This window comes from Emys orbicularis, chromosome 15 (assembly GCF_028017835.1).
Source record: "Emys orbicularis isolate rEmyOrb1 chromosome 15, rEmyOrb1.hap1, whole genome shotgun sequence".
In the NCBI taxonomy this organism is placed as follows: domain Eukaryota; kingdom Metazoa; phylum Chordata; order Testudines; family Emydidae; genus Emys; species Emys orbicularis.
In genome coordinates this window covers 5,587,889-5,608,202 of record NC_088697.1, presented here as the reverse complement: position 1 = coordinate 5,608,202, position 20,314 = coordinate 5,587,889, and the positions used below count along the sequence as shown (strand labels likewise).

Below are 20,314 nucleotides of genomic sequence, written 5' to 3'. Positions count from 1 at the left end.
TGCAACACGATGTGGTCCCACCAGTCTGTGCTTGTTTCACGGGCCCAGAATTGGCATTCCATGGCTATAACCTGCCCCATTAACAGCATGATCTCCAAAGCGCCGGGGCCTGCGGTTTGATAGAATTCCATGTCCATGTCCTCATCACTCTTGTCGCCGTGCTGCCGTAGCCTACTCCTCATCGCCTGGTTTTGCAGGTTCTGGTTCAGCATAAACTGCACTATAACGCGCGAGGTGTTTACAATGTTCATGACTGCTGTCTTGAGCTGAGCGGGCTCCAGGCTTGCTGCGGTATGGCGTCTGCACTGTTCACCCAGGAAAAAGGCGCGAAACGGTTGTCTGCCGTTGCTTTCCCGGAGGGAGGGGGAGGATGTACCCAGAACCACCCGCAACAATGTTTTTGGCCCCATCAGGCATTGGGATCTCAACCCAGAATTCCAATGGGCGGAGGAGACTGTGGGAACTATGGGATAGCTATGGGATAGCTACCCACAGTGCAACACTCCGGAAATCGACGCTAGCCCTGGTACATGGACGCACACCGCCGAATTAATGTGCTTAGTGTGGCTGCATACATTCGACTTTATACAATCTGTTGCCAAAAATCGAATTCTGTAATTAATTAATTAATTCGGATTAATACCATAGTGTAGACATACCCTTTGAAAAACTGGAGCCGAGAGGAGTGGGTTTGTGGACTAGCAATGTAATGGGAATCATTGGTGGGGGAGGGGGTTTTCTATCGAAGTCCAAAATTGGAGACCCCAAAACTTCTGCATACCAGGCACACTTGTTGGGGTCCACGGCTGCACCTGAGATATGGGCTGAGAAATGGTGGACATGATGATTCACATTTAATTCAGGGTACAAACTGGTCTGTGCAACCAAAAAGGACGGAGAGGCCTCAGATTGCAATAATCCAGTGCAGATAAATCAGGCTTATCTACCCTGTATCCTGGCACAGCAGTGAAGGTTAGATTTTGAAAACTGTCAGATTCATAAGCAAACCCCTTTTCATGCTGACAAACCAAAACAAAGTTGGGCCACGCCCAGAGGGGAATGGCACTCAGGGCGTACATGTCGGCTGCTCCTTGAGAACTGCTGGCTACCGCAAATGGCCCCTTTTACTGCCTCCAAGCCGGTCCCCTTGGCTTCAATGTGTTGACCTAGTGGACGGGCAACCATGGGGGCAGCACAACAAAACCCCATGTCCGAGCAGCAACGCCAGGGCCTCAGGCTTAATCCTCCAGTCCAAGTGCAAAATCTTCAGCCGGGACCTTGTCATTCCCCTCCTGCTTCTGCCTGAGTAGCGAGGGAGAAACCCATGAGATGCGCAGGCTCCACCTTCCTTCTCACCCGCTACTATGTAGACTGTGCCCAGCTCTTTGCCTGTGGCGTACCCTGCTAGGGAAGCATGGCCAGGCGGCCCAAGCCTGAGCTACAGCCACAGTCCCACCTCCCATGGCTGGCCGAGCACAGAGCAATGTGGGCCAATGCTAGGCTGAGATGGAAGGCTTGGCTCTTTCCCCTGCCAGCCAGACCTAGCTGACCGATATCCTGAGCACCTCGCTCGCATGTCCCCACAGCAGCTGCCTGCCTCTCTGGGTAGGAGAAGGGGACAAAGAAACACCGATGCCTCAGGCCAGGAAATGAGGCACTTACCTCCCATGGCAGTGCCCTTTGACTTCATCAGAGCCAACGAGAAGTGCTAGGGACCTTCCTAGCGGGATGCAGCTTCAGCAGGTCCCTGACCTCAGGGGCCAGGCTCTTGTTGCTCTGCAGGCCCCTGCCACGCTTGAAGGTCCAGAATAAAAACAAGGGGGCCTGTTGCTATCAGAGAATGGTGTCAGTCCATCGACCTCTGACTTACTGGACTAGTGTGTTACTGCTGCAAAACTGTGCATGGATAGGTTAACTTGGAGGAACAGGCAGTAGCAGTTGCAAATAAGCTTCCCTTCACTAGCTTAGATGGTAGAGCGGAGGGCTGTAGCAGGCCAGGAGTGGATTTACCATTAAACAAACCATGTGGTGGCACAGGGCTCCCAATGGCAGGGGACCCCCAAAATGCAGGACAAATCTCATCTGACAACCTGGTCCCGAGTCCAGGCAGGCAGTGCAGCAGGGCTTAGGCTGGTGGCCTCAGGCTCCTCCTGGAAGCGGCTGGCTGCTGGCACATCTCTGAGCGCCCCTGTCCGGGGGTGGGAGGCAGCTCCATGCTCTGTCCCCATCCCAGGCAGCGCATGGAGGCCCTCTGCTCCCCTCCCACCAATGGGTGTGCAGAGACGTGCCAGCAGCACTAAGGTGACTCCCTGCCCTCTCTGCCTCCATGCCGCTCCTGGAAATGGTCAGCATGTCCTGGCATCCCCTCGGGGTGGGGGAGTGTCTCCACATGCTGCCCCTGCCCCGAGTACCAACTCCGCAGTTCCCATTGGAATTGGGGCCAATGGGAGTTGTGGGGGCAGCGCCTGCAGGCAGCGGCCCACGGAGACCCCCTGGCCCCACCCACCAAGGAGTTGCTGCTGGAGGGTTGTGTGTGCTGGTCGCTTTGGGAGCTGCACTGCCTGAGGAAAGCGCCACCCCTCCTGCACCCCAACCCCTGCCCCAGTGCAGAGCCCGCACCCCACACCCAAATTTCCTCCCATAGCTTTGCTTGTCTTCCTTTCACCCAGAACCATCCTTCTTCTCCTGGGCTGCAAGTAGCCATCCCTGGGAAGCCAAGAGGCAGGCACAGGATTCTACCTCCCAGCAGCCAACCGCACCTCCCCGGGCTTTGGCAGAACAAATGGTGGCACTCTACTAACCCCACTTAGTTGCACTGACGCGCTTAGCTTCTGCTGTGCCTTCCTCAGCATGACTTTCCTCTTTTGCCCCATTTCTACCTCACTTCCTCCTTTGGCAAGTCACGCAAAGGAGGCCAGCAGGAAGAGCCGGCCTCCGTAGGCCAACCTCCAAGGGCAGAGGAGGCCAAGCCACAAGCCTCCAAAAGGTGACTGGCCTGGATCATCTAGCTTTCCCCGGCTGATGCCAAGGTGCTTTCTCAGCTCATTTCACCAGCCTCTGTCCTGCAGGGGTTGGGCATATCCCAGGGACAGGCCAGTGGCAGAAGGAGGAGCACCTTGATGGACAGTTAGGGGAGCTGGGAAAAGTAAGCTCTCCTATTTCTGCCTGATTTTGAACCAGAGCTCTTTTGTGTGTTAGACAAACATGATAACAACTACAGTACAGAAACTCTGTCACATTGTCTTGCTCCTCCCCCCAAATTCCATCCACTTGGCTGGCGCTTGCCCTGGCACACACCAACGGGCAAATCTGGAGAAAGTGGTGGCAGCCCTTCGATAGGTCGGCTAATAGAGCAAAGGACTGGAGCCGGCACTCAGGAAGTCATCATCCTTATGTTGCCCTTGTGACTCCAGCTTGAAGGAGAGATTTTTTTTCCCCCCCTTGCTGAGAAAGAGCAAGAGAAGAAAGAAAGCTCAGGTGGGCCAACTGGGTGCACAAGCCCATGCTGTTTTTTCCCGCTGGGAAGCCTGAAATGAGGGACTTGTGGTAGATAGAGGTACCACTGCACTTCTAGAAAACAGCCCACCCTGGTACACAAAGAGCATGCCAAAGCCTGGGATTGAACCATGGACCTCTAGATCTTCAGGTTTATGTTCTTGCAACTGAGCTATTTCAGCACTTGTAGGTCGTCTTTTGGGCTTGTTGCTTCTCTGTCCTAAATGTTTTTGTCAGCTGTGGCACAGAAAAAGGACATCATTGTGAGCGGCCCATGAAGGCAAGATGAATTTTTGCCTGCATTGCTCAGCTTGATTTGCTTCCTCGCCCTATTCCTGCCTTAGTTCCTGGGTTACCTGGTGGCTGAAGGTGACTGGGGCCCAGAAGGACAGGGAGGAAGTTGGTGTCAGGTGACAGGAACAGGGAGGAAGACAGTATATATTTTGGGCAACTAGACCCTGGCAGCAAGAGTCCTGCCTCCACTGTTGTCCTGGCTTCATCTGCTGGCTGCCAGGTACTTGGGCTCCAGCAGCACAGGGGAAGGAGATGGACAGAGCCAGCCCCTTTGGCTCCTCTCTCCAGGCTCGTCTTGGTGGCCAACAGCAATTTTGGGGTGCAGGGAGCAGGAAGGGAAAATCTCAGCAGCCACCTCCCCCACATGCAGGAGAATTGGCTTCACCTGCTTTCCCTGTGGACTAAGTCACCAGGCCTTCAGCTCAACCCCTTCGAATCAATGGGTTGACCTAGGCACCTGGGAGGAAGTTGGGCAGCTACACCCTGGCAGCAAGAGTCCTGCTGCCATTTGCTGCCCGACCCTGTTGTTCCAGCTTCACCTACTGACTGCTCAGCAGCACAGCGGAAGTAGGTGGACAGAGCCACCCTCGCCTCGAAGCTCAGGCTTAATAAAACATATCTTCATTCGACGATGGCCAATGCGAGACTGACATCGCTTGCTATTTTGTCACTTGAAAATGCCATTGGCCAGTTTTGGCTCGCTCTAATGCTGCGCTTCAGTTCATGAGGGGAAAGGTGAGAAAAGCAACCTTTGAAAAAAAGCACTAGGATTAACATTCTAACGCTGTCTCTTACTGTAACACTATTTAATACTGGTCCACCTTGTGCTGGTGATAGTTCAATGTCTAGATATTAGTACACTTCAGTTACTGTTCAAATTAAAAAGTGTCTATATGCTTAGAGGAAATGAATTTTTTTATTTGCTTATATATGGCATGAATAAATACAGATTTACAAATCCTATTATGCAAAGTTATCATCTTATATGACAGAGAAAATTATGCATCCAAACTGTGTATCAAAATAATGAAATGAGCTACAAATGCAATAAAAATAAGGTATTTAAAGGTTTAAATATGGGGGGGGGGCACCAAGGGCACTTCTTGCCTGGGGTGCTATTTGGTCTAGAGGAGGCCCTGTCAGGGAGAGCAGGAGTTAGTTTCACATGCCTATTTTCAAGTTGTAGTTTGGGGGCTCCCTGCTCTGTGGGAGGGTTCCCGATAGCCCAGAGTCAGGGCATGGTTTACAGAAGGGGCAACTTCCTCACATGCCCACTGACCTTAAAGGCTCTGAGTCTAAAAGAGAGAGGGAAGTAAATATTTTTTTAAAAATAAAATAAACCAAACATTGTAATACAAGGATGACTCCAACAGCTCACTGTATAGTCCTGCTCCTTTTTTCCTCCACTGTGTGATTAATGACCTGCTGGGATTTGGGACATTAATTCTCTCATTCCATTGATAAACTGATACAATGTGACTGAAATTAAACCAATTCGCAGCCAGGAAAACATCACATCACTGCATTGCCTGGGAATTGAACCCAGGTCAACTGCTTGGAAAGCAGCTATGCTCACCACTATACCACCAATGCATCTGCCAAAAGTACCTCTCCTATGTGCCACTTATGCTTTCCAAATGACTCACCCCCACAGAGCTAAGGAGCTGTCTGGAGAGGCTGGCAGCAGCCTGTCAGCTGTGAGCAAAGAAAGGTTCCCAGAGTGACTGACAGATGGGGACATGGGCTCTATATCCCAGCATGAGGTAGCTCCAACCCCATCTTTGCCCTCAGAGAAGGGAAATGAAAATCAATGACCATAATGACAAATTTTACCCCAGAAGGAAGGAGACAGCTCCTTTTAAAGCACATTTTGGGTTGGTTCCTGCTATGTACAGAAGGGTTTGTTGCTGCCACTGATTCCAATCCTTGGGCTCTGCCCGGATAAGGAACGATTCAGGCTGTCACTCAAGTGAAGACAGGAGATGATTTTTTTGACAGGGACGGTAGCCTCATCTTAAGGGTGTTTGTCGGTCACCTTCTAATCTAGTGGGTGCTTGGTACTTGCTGCCTGCATGTACTGAGGAAATAAAGTTTCTAAAAAAACCCCCAAAGCTTTTCACAGAAAGGAGGGGGAAAGGAAATGGCCACAAGACGGCACTAGGACATAAAGAATGGAACACAACACCATTCTTAGGGGTAATCCATTATTTTGTGTCAAGGTCCAAAATTGGTTAAGGTCTCCAGACTTCAGAGAAAATAATAATAAAAAGTAACAATAATGATAATAAGTAAATAAAAAGATTTTGGGGCCCATTCAAAAGCTATTTGGCCCCCCGTCTGCCTATTGATTACCCCACATTGACTCTGAGAGGTGATTTATCTCCAATCTTTTGTATTTGATGAGATGGTTAGTTTTACCCTTGGTAAACTACCAGGCAGAACAAGCCATGTTATCGATGGTGACACTAGGATTGAAGGATTATATCATATTATAAAAAACTGTAAATAAAGATGTTGTCTGAACGTGAGTGTTCTGTAATGAAAGGCTGGTTCCCCCAGTTCAATTCCAAATGCTCTTCTAGAAATGCCCCCTGGGATCCCAGCAGTTCCCAGCAGGAGTGAAAGGAGAATCCCCCAGCACTGCATGTAGCTCCAGGCTGATTCATCAGGGGTGGGGGGAATTGACTTCTTTGCTGCTGAGAAGGGAGCTAGGGCAGTTCTTTGGGAATCAAGGTTCCCAGCCTGACCTAGCTGCTTCATTGCCCCCTGGGACCCTGCAGGCTTAGACCGTCCCTGAGAACAGGCAGCTACTCAGTGAATTTTCCTGGAGTAGCTGGCAGTGCAGGAATAGCCCATTCTAAGGGCCTGAGTTTGGCCATCAGGAAAGGCAGCAGCTTTTCTCCCTCCTTCTAAACAGAGCTCCAAGGCACTGGTTCTCAGCCGGGGGCAGCGAGCAGGTTTCAGGGGGGGAGGTCCACCAAAATAAACCAGAAAGCAGGGCTGGCGTTAGACAGTTGTTGTGGCACAGGTGGGCTGTGGAGTTTTTATATCATGTTGGGTGGGAGCCACAGAAAGGAAAAGGTTGGGAGCCCCTGCTCCAGGGAATCCCGAAGAATAAAGACTCAATCTGACTCACTGCTGCCAACTCTAATGATTTTGTCTTGAGTCTCATGAGAATTGTTTTCCTTAATGTCCCAGCTTCTGGAGTCAAGTGGAGATGTGATGATTTCAGCCTTTGCTCTTAAAGACACAGTACGTTTCTAGCCCTTGTGACTGTGGAGAAAGATTCAAAATATGACCCCAGTGCGCCCTAAAGGCTCATCAAGCAGAAGGTAAATAAAAAGATCCCCAAATCTATTAATTTTATATAATCTCATGATTTTAAAGCCAATCTCATGATTTGTGAACGTTTGGAGTTGGCTGTATGCAGACTGAGAGCTGGGCACCGTCCTTCACACCCAACGCTCCCAGACTTTTCTAAAGCATTAACTCTTTCTTTTCCTTCATGCCCCTTTAATGCAGCTGGGAATTCCAATGCCTAGAAGTGTTTTTCCACAGACAGTGAATTCTCCACAGGGCTGAGTCCCCACAGGGCTGTTCTGGGGGCTCCAGTCCCCCACCCCAGGATTGATGGGGCAGTAACCTCACATCACCCCTTTGTGACTCCCAGGGACCCTGCAGGAACAGCAGCTCCATGCTGGGCTCTAGGGCACCCCAAAGCACCTGGGGGGAGAGGGCAGTTCAACTCCCATGTCAGGGGGCTCCTGCTGCCTGGAGGTGACCATATCCTCACAGCCTCTCCCCCCTCACAGAGACACTCCATAGCCCTCCCCTTCACAGTCCCTCCCCCTCCCACTGCACTCCCATGGACCCTCCCTCTCATAGCCCCTCTCCTCACAGAGACACTCCACAGACCCTCCCCCTCACAACCCCTCCCTTCACACTGAGACCCGCATGGACCCTCCCCCTTACAGCCCCTCCCCCTCACAGAGACACTTCATAGCCCTCCTTCTCACAACCCCTCCCTTCACACTGACACCTCAATGGACCCTCCCCTTTACAGCCCCTCCCCTCACAGAGACACTCCATAGCCCTCTCCCTCATACCCCCTCCCATCACACTGACTCCCTCTTGGACCCTCCACCTCACAGCCCCTCCACCTCACACTGACTCCCCCATCGATCCTCCCCTTATAGTCCCTCCCCTCACAGAGACACTGCATAGACCCTCCCCCTCACAGCCCCTCCCCCTCACAGAGACACTTCATAGCCCTCCTTCTCACAACCCCTCCCTTCACACTGCCTCCCCCATGGACCCTCCCCCTCACAGCCCCTCCCATCACACATAGAGGGACTTGTTTGCTGGACCCTGAGATTAAAAACCCAGGGGTGAGATTTCTGAGGATTTACTCCCTCAGCCCCCTCCCCCTCTCACTGCTCCCCTGAGTGTAGAGGAGCTGGGCTCAGGCAGCCAGTTTCATCCAGGTATTTCACAGCCCAGGCCCCCGAGGCTCATCTGACCATATTTACCAGTGACACTGAGCATGGGCGGCGGGTAGAAGAGGCTTCAGGGAGGCTGAGCCTCCCCAAACGGGGCAAAAAATGCTGGATGTGACTCACCTCCCTTGGAGGGGGGCTGGGCTGCTGCCTTTGGACAGAACCCCCCGAGGAGTGGGGGAGCCACCAGCACTGAGACCATGGCCCCGCCTGTGCTCTGCCCCCATGCCCTGCCCCCGCTCAGCCTCTTCTCCTGAGGACCCCCCCACCCACTGGGGCAAGCAAATCTTCCGCCCGATCAGTGCCGAGCCAGGTCTCTGTGCTGCAAATTATTCCAGTATCTGGGAAGGAAAGCACAGCAGCCCACACCTCCAGCTCTGATCGCTCTTTGCTGTCACTGGGATAGGAGGCAACAAGTCTATCACTGCTCAGTGTGTGGCGAATGTCTCTGTGTTCTCTGCCCTTCATGGTGGGGCGTTTCCCCATTGATCTTTTTTCTCGCTGGGAGGGGAAGGGGAGAGAGAAGAGGAGTTTTCTCCCTGTTTCATTCCTCTCCTTTTTCTGTTCCTCCCTTCCCTTCCAGGGTCCTCTCCCTTGCATTTCACGTTGTGCAGTGACCCCCTCCCCGCACCCAGGACTCTGGAGAATCTGGAGCAGCAAGATCCCATGTGATCTTTAGTGACCAAGGGACTTTTCCACCTTCCAGGAGATCCCAGCTTGGGACTAAAGGCAGCTCTGGCCTTTTCCTCTCTCCCTTCCTGGGGATCAAGATCATGAAGCCTCTTCCTTGCCTCCTGAGACTGAATTAATGTCCCATTTCTCACTATCCACTTGAAAGAAACAGATGTTTCTAACCCAGGTGAGTGGAGTTAATTCAGTTCTCAGCCGGAGTCCTTCACCCACATTCCTTAGGACAGTGGTTTTCACACTTTTTTTCTGGTGACTCAGTTGAAGAAAATTGTTGATGCCCATGATCCAATGGATCTGGGGATGAGGGGTTTGGGGTGTGGGAGGGGCTCAGGGCTGGGGCAGAGGATTGGGGTGTGGGGGTGAGGGCTGTGGGTTCAGGCTAGGAATGAGGGGTTCAGTGTGTGGGAGGGGGCTCTAGGCTGGGGCAGGGGCTTGGGGTGTGGGAGGGGGTTATGGATCTGGGCTGGGGGTGCAGGATTTGGGGTGGGGCAAGGGATGAGGGGTTTGGGGTGCAGGAAGGGGGTCCAGGTTGTGGGGGCTTAGGGCTGGAGCAGGGGAGTGGGGTACGGGGTTGGGGGTTACCACAGGTGGCTCCCAGTCAGCAGCGCAGCGGGAGTTCTAAGGCAGGCTTCCTGCCTGTCCCGGCACTGTGGACCATGCTGCACCCCAGAAGCAGCCAGCAGCAGGTCCGGCTCCCAGGCAGGCAAGCACTGTGGAGCTGGGGTGCAGGCACTGTGGAGCTGGGGTGCAGTGCGGTGTCAGAACAGGTAGGGACTAGCCTGCCTTAGCTGACCAGCACCATCGATGGGACTTTTAATGGCCTGGTCAGCGGTGCTTAAATATCTCTGGAGATATTTAAGAGTAGGTTAGATAAATGTCTATCAGGGATGGTCTAGACAGTATTTGGTCCTGCCATGCGGGCAGGGGACTGGACTCGATGACCTCTCAAGGTCCCTTCCAGTCCTAGAATCTATGAATCTATGAATCTATAAGGCTAGACCAGAATAGAGGAGATTTTCTTCCTGTTAAAATGTACTGGATTCACATCACTAAAAAAACCCTCCATCTTTATTTGGGTTTTAACCATCAGCCTTTCAGTTACCAGCTAAAGGTGTTAACCACAGACACAGGTAAAAGCCTACTGCCCAAATTTATCTAAGAAGCACCTACAGTGCTGTAACTGGCTAGTGCAGCAGGAAATACTCCTCTAGGTGTGAGTTCAGGCCTCACCCGGAGCACTGGTTTTCATTAGCCATGTAGCTTCCCCCACTTACTTTGTCTAATTCACATAGGAAGTGCCCTACTAGGGTGATGAGAATAAGTTCTAAACTCTGAAATGTGGAGGTTAGCCCATAGATTAGGATAAGGATGGGTTTGAAGAGAAAAAGCTCTAAGAGTATAAAATGAGACAGTCTCCAGGGGCAGTTATGGTACAACTCCTTAACAGAGAGCCATGTGTGGGAGGGGGTTTCACTTCCTTTGTTAAATGTACTGAGACGTATTTTACGATGAAGATAACACCATGGTTAACAGTTCACTGGGATGTCCTGCGTTAAAGAAAGAAAGGGACCTAAGGTTAACAGTCTGAAGTATTTGTGTTACCAACCCTGTCCTGGTCTAACCCCCCTTCAGTTCAGAGCAGGTTTGTACTTTGCTGGGTGGAACGCACAGACTCCTGGAGAGCAGTGGCAGCTGTTTCCATGGCAGAGAGCCTGGCCCTTAGGAGACTTTCTTGAGTTGCTATTTTGAAGCAATTCAATAAAATAATGGTGGAACTGCAATGTCCGGTCCAAAATTTCAGCCCCCCGGATGCAAAAATGCTATTTTAGGATCTAAACAGGAGGCTCCCAGCACTAGGACACCTGACCAGAGAGCTCAGTGGGGGGTGTAACAGCTGCTGACTCTGAGGGTCCTGGGCTAAATCCCCTTGCAGGTGGAAGCGTTTCGATTTATTTGATCGATAATGAGTAAGGTGAAGATTTAATCACAGGTATTTTTAGAAAAAAGTCATGGACAGGTCACGGGCAAGAAACAAAAAATCATTGCCCACGACCTATACCATAAATACCCCTCATTGAATCTTGAGGAGGGGAGCCCAGGGGATCTGCGACTCCAGCTATGGGGCAGGAGACCAGGGGGCCTGTGGCACCAGCTACCGAGGGAGAAGCCCTGGGGGCCTGCTGCCACTCCAGCTGCTGCCAAGGGGGGAGACACAGGGGGCCAGCCACTGCTCCGGCCATGCTGGGACCACTGCCGGGGGCCACTAAGCTGCGGCTGCTCTGGCCACCCTCAGAACTGCTGCTCAAGCAGGTCCCCAGGGCCAGCCGCATTGGCCACTGCTCGTGCGGTCCCCGGGGCCAGCTGCTTGTGCGACCCTGGAGTCAGCCACAGTGACCACTGCAGAAGTCAGAGAGGTTGCAGGAGGTCACAGAATCTGTCACTTCTGTGACCTCTGGGACAGACACGGATCCCTTACAATGAGACAAACTCCTCCCTGCTGTGACTGCAGTTCCTGGAAGAGAAGAGAACAGAAAGTGAAGAGGGAAGGAAAAAGAGAGACTCCCTGTCACCTCTCTCCCCTGCTCCCTCCCTCCTTGTATTCTGTAACCCCATCTCACTGGGTTCCCTCTGCTGGTACCATGGGGGTGACACTAGAGTTCTGGGGATTTGGGGGGAAGGGAAGGGGGCTCTTCACTTCTCAACATTTCACACAAATTTGTATTTGGGCTGAAATTTCTCCGGTGGGGCCTCTCAGTCAGAGCTGTAACCCCCCCTTTAGTTGGGGGGAGGTGTAAATTGCGGAGTAGGCAGATAAGTTGCTCACAAAGGGTCATATTGTTCTGGTGACTGGTTCTGACCTGGGTCACACATCCTCTGACACAGGATCATGTGCAGAACATGGAAGCTCTGGCTTTTCCTAAATGCTGTAGAGTGTGAGTTCCTGGGAAAGGGCAGGGGGAGAGGGAGCAAGTGGAGAAAGACAGAGACATTGGAGACAAGAAATGGGGGGAGAAGAAAGAGACAGAGAACACAGAGAGAGAATATATATGATTGAAGCAAAACAGGTGTCCCAACTTGATCTTGCTCATCACAGGTGTTCAAAGAGACGGGCAGCAGCAGGTTTTCCACAGTGTCAAGTCTGAACTTTGATTCTAGTAACGTGAGTTCAAATATCAAGGGGATCTCCACATACCTGATCTATTTCCCATCCCCATCCCTCTTTAGTATTTTTTTATTTTGAAGTGTTTGACTTAACTGTGATCTTCTCTTTCCCAAACTGCATTGCAATTTTGAGTTTATTTTTATTTTTCCTCCCTTTTGTTCATGTCATTATAATTGTAACAGCAAAGGAATCTGCAGGAACAAAAACTGACCCAAAACTTTATTTCTCCATCATGCAGGAACATCATGCAAACATCACATACAGCTGGAATCATAACACGGAAAGGAAGGGGATGGGAGATGCAGGTTTCCAAGTGTTCTGTCTTTTGCAGATGTCACATTCCAGCCCCTTGTGTGTCTCCATCCTGTATGACCTGCTGGGCTTTGACACATTTATTGTCTCATTCTATGGATAATGTGATTATAACATAATGTGAATGAAATTAAACCACTTCCAGACAAGAAAACAACAAATGAGGAAAATCACTATTGCATTGGCTGGGAATTGAATCCAGGTCAACTGCTTGGAAAGCAGCTATGCGCACCATTATACCACCAATGCATCCGGTGGGGAATGCCTTTCCTGCACATTATGGGTGCTATCAAAGGTGGTGACACATGACCATAGAACTACTAAGCAGGGTGGATGGGCTGGAGGCTGCCTGACAGCCAGGAGCAGAGTTAGGATCCCAGAGTGACTGAAAGTGGGCAAAGGTGAAAACAGATCTCATTGGGAGCTGGCCCCCCACCCAACCTGCCCCTAGGAGAGGGGAACTGAAGCTCAACTTCAATCATAGAAAAATCTTCCCTGAGAAGGAAGGGGAGCTCGTTTTAAAGCCAAGGTTTCTGTTTGTTCCTGCTACATACAGAGGGGCTGGATAGTGCTGAGTCCAGCCCCCAGACTCCAGGAGGATAAGGAACAAATTCAGGCTGCCAGTGACCTGCAGGAGGGAGATGATTTTTTGATAGTGATGGATGCCTTGTCCTAAAGGCCTTTGTCTGCCCCCTTCTAGTGACTGTTTGGTACAGGAATGCAGACCCCACTCCTAGGTCTCTCCTGGGGAAATAATGTTTCTGTGCAAAACACCAAAGCTTTTAACAGAAAGGAGGAAAAGGAAATGGCCACACGATGGGACCAGGACATAAGGAATGAAACACAAGATGTTTCTCCCATGTGCATTGACTTTTAACCTTGTTTGTTGTGGTGGTGTTGTATCAATGTTGGTCCCAGGACATGAGAGTCAAGGGGGGGGGGGGATGTCACATAATATCTTTTAAAGGACCAAGGGAGTGTTATTTACTCCTTCTCATAACACAAGAAGTAGGAGGGGTCTCCAAATGAAATGAATAGGCTGCAGGTTTGAAATGAACAAAAGGAAATATTTATTCACAGAACATAATGGCCATATTGGGTCAGACCCAAGGTCCATCAAGCCCAGTATCCTGTCCTCTGACAGTGGCCAAAGGCAAGTGCCCCAAAGGGAATGAGCAGACAGGTTATCATAAAGTGATCCATCCCGTCACCCAATCCCAGCTTCTGGCAAACAGAGGCTAGGGACATCATTCCTGCCCAGTTAACCTGGGGAACTCTTACTCTCACCTGCCTTGTCTCTCTTGGTCTCTGAAAATTGCTTTCTCTCAACTTCCTTTGGAGAGAAGTTAAGTTTTCACTTCGGGAAACTATCAGGCTGAAGCTATTGTATTGATTGTGACAGTAGAACTGAAGGATTATTTAATATTATAAATAAATGAGTCTAAACCTGAGCTTCCACTTTTCAAATTGTTTTTTTTTAACTCAGTTCCCAATTCTCTTCTAGAAAGGCCTCCAGAATGCCTGCCCACCTCAGAAGAAGTGGCAAGGAGAAAGCCCCCAGTACTGCTCTTAGTCCCATGTGGATTGTTCAATGGCAAGTGGAGTTGGTTTCTTTGGTGTTGAGAAAGCTGACAGGAAAGGCACCAGATCTCCCCGTTTCTCCCAGCACACCCCTGGCTCCTTTCCTGCCCCAGTCATTTGAGTAAGAGGGTCCTACATGCCCTTAGCCAAAAGTCTTTCAAAGCCTTCTTAGCACAGTTGGCAGTGTGTTAGTGTCATAATCTGAATGTCCTGACTTCAAACTTCAGAGAGAACAGAACTTTGCTCCCTGCTTCAGCTTTTTCTAAAGGAAATCCCAGAGAAAAGAGATAGGAGCAAACTGATTTCTGGACACCCTCCCATCCATCTAACACACACAAACAGACTTTTCTAAGACATTAACTCTTCCTTCTCTTTTATGACTCTTTAATGCAGCTGAAAATACCAGTTCCCAGAAGTCCCTTCCCACAGAGAACAGAACCACAGAGCAACGACAAAGCTGGGGACTGCCAGGTTGTCGTGGGAGAGTAGTTAAGGGGATGCACTAAAAGTCCAGCAGAGTCATCCCCCTCCTCTGCACCCACAAGCAGCTTTGAATCTTGATGACTGTGATGCTGAGTTTCCACTGCCTCAGCATCCTTGATCCCCACTGGAGGCCAGTGTAGAGTCCTTAGATCCCTGTTCATATTTCAGACCCCAGCCAGTGCAGCATCCCTGCCCAGCAACTCACCATCTGTCCCAGGTGAACTAGCTGGTGGGCTGCATCCACAGGCAGATAGCTTATACCGCTCCCCTCAGAGCAGCAGCCGCAGCTGTTGGCAGCTAATCCCCACCTAAGGCTTTGGGGAAGGAGCTGGGGATCACTAGTTATTTCTTCCATACAAGTCTCACTGTGTATGAACACATTTCTCTTTAAAACTGATTTAAATTTAGAGCCCCTCCCCCCATTTCGGCTTTTAAGTGCCTCATTCCTGTACATAAAACATAAGAACACCCAGACTGGGTCAGATGAATGGTTCATCTAGCCCAGTGTCCTGTCTTCCAACAGTGGTCAATGACAGGTACTTCACAGGGAATGAACAGAACAGGTAATCATCAAGTGACCCATCCCCTGTTGCCTGCTCAAAGCAGGACCAATCCCCAACTACATTGACATTCCCAGCATCTGTACAGATGTGAACACAAAGAAACATTTGGGGACCACTTACAGCTACTTAGAATCATAGAAGATTAGGGTCAGAAGAGACCTCAGGAGGTCATCTAGTCCAAACCCCTGCTCAAAGCAGGACTAACCCCAACTAAAAAATCCCAGCCAGGACTTTGTCAAGCTGGGTCTTAAAAACCGCTAAGGATGGAGATTCCACCACCAACCTAGGTAACCCATTCCAGTGCTTCTCCATCCTCCTAGTGAAATAGTTTTTCCTAATATCCAACCTAGACCTTCCCCACTACAACTTGAGACCATTGCTTCTTGTTCTGTCATATGCCACCACTGAGAACAGCCTAGCTCCATCCTCTTTGGAACCCCCTTTCAGGTAATTGAAGGCTGCTATCAAATCCCCCTGCCCACTCTTCTCTTCTGCAGATTAAGTCCAGTTCCCTCAGCCTCTTCACATAAGTCATGTGCCCCAGACCACTGATCATTTTTGTTGCCCTGTGCTGGACTCTCTCTAATTTAATCACATCCTTTCTGTAGTGGGGTGCTCAAAACTGGATGCAGTACTCCAGATGTGGCCTCACCAGTTCCAAATAGAGGGGAATAATCACTTCCCTCGATCTGCGGGCAACACTCCTATAATGCAGCCCCGTATGCCATTAGCCTTCTTGGCAACAAAGGCACACTGCGAGCTCATATCCAGCTTCTCATCCACTGTAATCCCCAGGTCCTTTTCTGAAGAACTGCCGCTTAGCCAGTGGATCTGCAACCTGTTGTGGTGCATGGGATTCTTCCCTTCTCAGTGCAGGATTCTGCACTTGTCCTTGTTGAACCTCATCAGGCTTCTTTTGGCCCAATCCTCCAATTTGTCTAGGTCACACTGCACCCAATCCCTACCCTCCAGCGCTTGGATTCTTTACATGCTTTCAAAGGCAGAGAGCAGATGTTCCATTATTTCATAGGGCAGAGTTTTAGGGCAATTTTATTCAGAGAACTATGCTATAGGGTGCTTTCCCTGTGTGTATCTGACAGGTGGATCAACATAGATGCACATAGTGACCCTTTTCAGGGTGCTGAGGGTTGTGAGTCTCCTTGTTGCCACCTGCCACTCGTAAGAGGGACTTTTGTATTTGGCAGCTGGATGTTTGCAACCAAACTCACCCAACCTGTCAGGCACTCAAGCACCCTCCTCTGACCCACAGCAGCCCAGCCAGTTGACAGCAGAGGCCCCCTAACCCCTGAGTTCCTTCAGTGTGTCCCCCTCTTGGGTCCAGCCCTGATCCTTAGATACTCAGAGAAATCCCAGATCCTCTCTTCCCAAAGCAATGGTATATCCCAGGTTACCAGTTTTACTATTGACCACTGCTACTGTATCACACACAGCACTTGAGTACAGTTATTAAACAAATGGAAATTTATTTAACAAAGGAGAGAGATTTAAACAGAAACAAAATGTGACTGATGGAAACCAACCGTTACCAACTAAACAAAATCACAAAATGCAACCTACACTTTTTAATAGTTACCTTTCCTATCTAAGTAGATTCTCACCTCACACTTCAGTCTATTGCAGTGATTGGTAGTCCCTAGGAGCCACGGTCCTGCCTTTCATGAAGAACCACTCGTCGTTAGTGTTAGCCAGAATCGCAATAGTTAAATCAAAAAGGGAAAAGATAAAAGCCTTACTCGATAATTATTGTGGTTTTGAAGGGCTATGCCTTTCTTGAATGTTTTATTATGTTTTTATTTGTTTTCCTATCTTTATGTTAATTGATTTAATGGAAGAGTTAGAAGATGGATTTAAAGGGAGGATGGTGATTAAAGGGGAAAGTAGGAAGTAGATGTAAAGGTAGAAGAAATAGAGAATAAGAGTGTTTGTGTGAATATATGCATGGGAAAATAGGAGATGAAAGAGGTACCAGTGCCAGCCTGAGCATTATAGCTTCTCGCATCGTTGGGCCGAAGAATGTGCAAGGCGAAGGTGACCGGATGACCCCAAAGGGCAAGCCGGAACCCCCGCTGTTATCACCGGACAAGACGGCCAAATGGCTGAAGAACAAAGATACACAAGATAACCCCCCCCCCCCCAGGCGTCATGGAGGTGCTACATGCTGATTGATTATCTTATCAAAGGTTACAGCTGCATGACAAAGCGTCCTCCATAGGTTTGCATGGGAGAAAATCTCTATAAGAACTGAGTAAAAATAACAAGATGTTGAATCTGGCTCTGCTACCATCCTCCAGGAGCATCTGATGTGCATCGGACAAAGGCTCGGCTCCACCCTCGTGTCCAGGCTACCTGGCCAGTAACTTGGCATGAGCAACTCTTAGATTGGTAACTATAACAACCTCGCAGAACTCTTAGGAATGAATGCATGTGTGGGTGTGTCTAATGATGGGTTATAACTAGAAATAAGTAATTTGGTATTGTGTTGCTTTTCTTGCCTGTATTTGCAATAAATGTGGTTCTTTGCCATGTCCCTCTTATAAGATTCTGCTAGTTTTTATTTAAGTTGGTACAACATTAGGGATTTTTTTGGTGAATGGATCCAGAACGTTTTTCTCCAACCTGTCATAAATGGAATCAGTCTTTTGTCTTTATTAACAGAAAGGATGATCTCCTCATTGTCATATCGTTCTGTTCACTTTCACAGGGTTCAAATGTCTATAGTTAGTCTTTGATAGTTTTCTGTTGTTTTTTCTGGGTTGGTGCAATGGTTGACAATGGAGCAATACATCATATAACTGGTTAGCAAGGGCGGGGTGACAATTCCCTCCCGCTGGAATGGGCCGTCCCCACCAAGACCTATGATTGGGGTGACTCACTTTCATGACAATACCATATGGACATAATTTTCCATGTACTTACATTAGTCCTTCAGTATGATTCATACACGCCTCTCGCAGTGATTAGGAGTAACAATAATTTACAGTTTTTCAGTAGATCTCACTGCTAAGCTTCCTGGATAAATATAATAAAATCAGTGTATTCGTGTGATGAGTTGTCAGGTCTGAGACAGGAGTTTCTTGTGAATTACTCTGACTCCTTTGCCAATTGGCACCAATGAGCTCTTGTCACAGATGCACTGAACACACCCTGTTATAATAGAAAGGCCAGCACAAAAAACAGAGAAAGGAACAATAAGCTACTAAAATGTCAACGGTTGGAACTCTCCATTTCTCTCAGTCTTTGCATTGAAGGGCACTAAGAGCTGTAGCTAGTGTTGAGGAACTAGGCGATCGGATAGCTGGCTCAGCCCTCCATATTAGTAGCTTTCTCACCTACAGGGAGATGGGTCAAGATCAGAATTGATGTCATGACTTGATTCCCAATCTGTCTAAGTGGGCAAAACGTTTTACAACTTGTCTTGTGTAGTTTTCCTTTTAATAGAAATTGACTTTGAAGCTAAGCAAACAAAATTCTATTTGAAACACAAAAAATTAAAATATATCCTGGGTCAATATTCTCTTAGGGTATGTCTACACTACGAGGCTAGTTCGATTTCTCTTAAATCGAAAATGTAGAATCGATATTGCAAAGTCGAACGTGTGTGTCCACACTAAGGACAGTAATTCGACTTTGTGAGTCCACACTAATGGGGAAAGCGTCGACATTGGAAGCGGTGCACTGTGGGCAGCTATCCCACAGTTCCCGCAGTCCCCGCTGCCCATTGGAATTCTGGGTCGAGCCGCCAATGCCTTCTGGGTAAAAAAAAAGGGTCGAGGGTGCTTTTGGGTAATTGTCGTCATCCGTCCGTCACTACCGCCCTCCCTCCCTGAAAGCGCCGGCGGGAAATCAGTTCGCGCAATTTTCCGGTCAGTGACAGCACGGACGCCACAGCACTGCGAGCATGGAGCACGCTGCGACCATCGCTGCAGTTGTGGCCGTTGTCAACGCCTCGCAGGTTATCATCCACCTTTACCAGAGGCAGATGCAGATAAACCAGGCGAGGAGGCTACGGCACCGCGGTGAGGGCCTGAAGTCTGAGAGTGGCACAGACCTGTCACAAAGCACGGGACCCAGCGCCGAGGACATCACGGTGACAATGGGTCATGTGGATGTTGTGGAACGGCGATTCTGGGCACGGGAAACAAGCACGGGCTGGTGGGACCGCATAGTGCTGCAGGTCTGGGACGAATCCCAGTGGCTGCGAAACTTTCGCATGCGGAAGGGGACTTTCCTTGAACTTTGTGAGTTGCTGTCCCCTGCTCTGAAGCGCAATGACACCCGGATGCGAGCAGCCCTGACTGTCCAGAAGCGAGTGGCCATAGCCCTCTGGAAGCTTGCAACGCCGGACAGCTACCGGTCTGTCGCGAACCACTTTGGCGTGGGCAAATCTACTGTGGGGGTTGTTGTGATGCAAGTAGCCAACGCAATCGTTAAGGTACTGCTCTCAAAGGTAGTGACCCTGGGAAACGTGGAGGTCATCATAGATGGCTTCGCCGCGATGGGATTCCCAAACTGCGGTGGGGCTATAGATGGAACTCACATCCCTATCCTGGGACCGGAGCACCAGGCCAGCCAGTACATTAACAGAAAGGGCTACTTTTCAATGGTGCTGCAAGCACTGGTGGACCATCGGGGACGTTTTACAAACATCAACGTCGGATGGCCGGGCAAGGTTCATGACGCTCGCGTCTTCAGGAACTCTGGTCTGTTTAGACGGCTGCAGGAAGGTATTTACTTCACGGACCACAAAATAAGTCTTGGGGATGTGGAGATGCCTTCAGTGATCCTTGGGGACCCAGCCTACCCGCTAATGCCCTGGCTCATGAAGCCCTATACTGGCGCCCTGGACACTGAAAAACAACTGTTCAACTACCGGCTGAGCAAGTGCAGAATGGTGGTGGAGTGTGCTTTTGGCCGTCTCAAGGGGAGATGGAGAAGCTTACTGACTCGCTGTGATCTCAGCGAAACCAATATCACCATTGTTATAGCAGCTTGCTGTGTGCTCCACAATCTCTGAGAGAGCAAGGGGGAGACCTTTATGGCGGGGTGGGAGGTTGAGGCAAATAGCCTGGCATCTGATTACGCCCAGCAAGACAGCCGGGCGATTAGAAGAGCCCAGCGGGACGCGCTGTGCATCCGGGAGGCTTTGAAAGCTAGGTTCCACAGTGAGCAGGGTAACCTGTGACTTTTAAGTTTCTGTACAGAGAAGCTGAACCTGC

The 20,314-nt window shown here is 49.8% G+C and overlaps 1 protein-coding gene and 1 non-coding gene across 2 annotated transcripts in view; one reads left to right on the top strand and one right to left on the bottom strand.

Moving 5' to 3' along the window:
- The window catches only part of LOC135889397 (zinc finger protein 208-like), a 685,678-nt gene that overhangs the window by 457,617 nt on the left and 207,747 nt on the right, over positions 1-20,314 (top strand).
- Positions 5,311-5,382, bottom strand: TRNAG-UCC (transfer RNA glycine (anticodon UCC)). Its single transcript has one exon. It is a non-coding gene; the product is annotated as a tRNA-Gly (tRNA).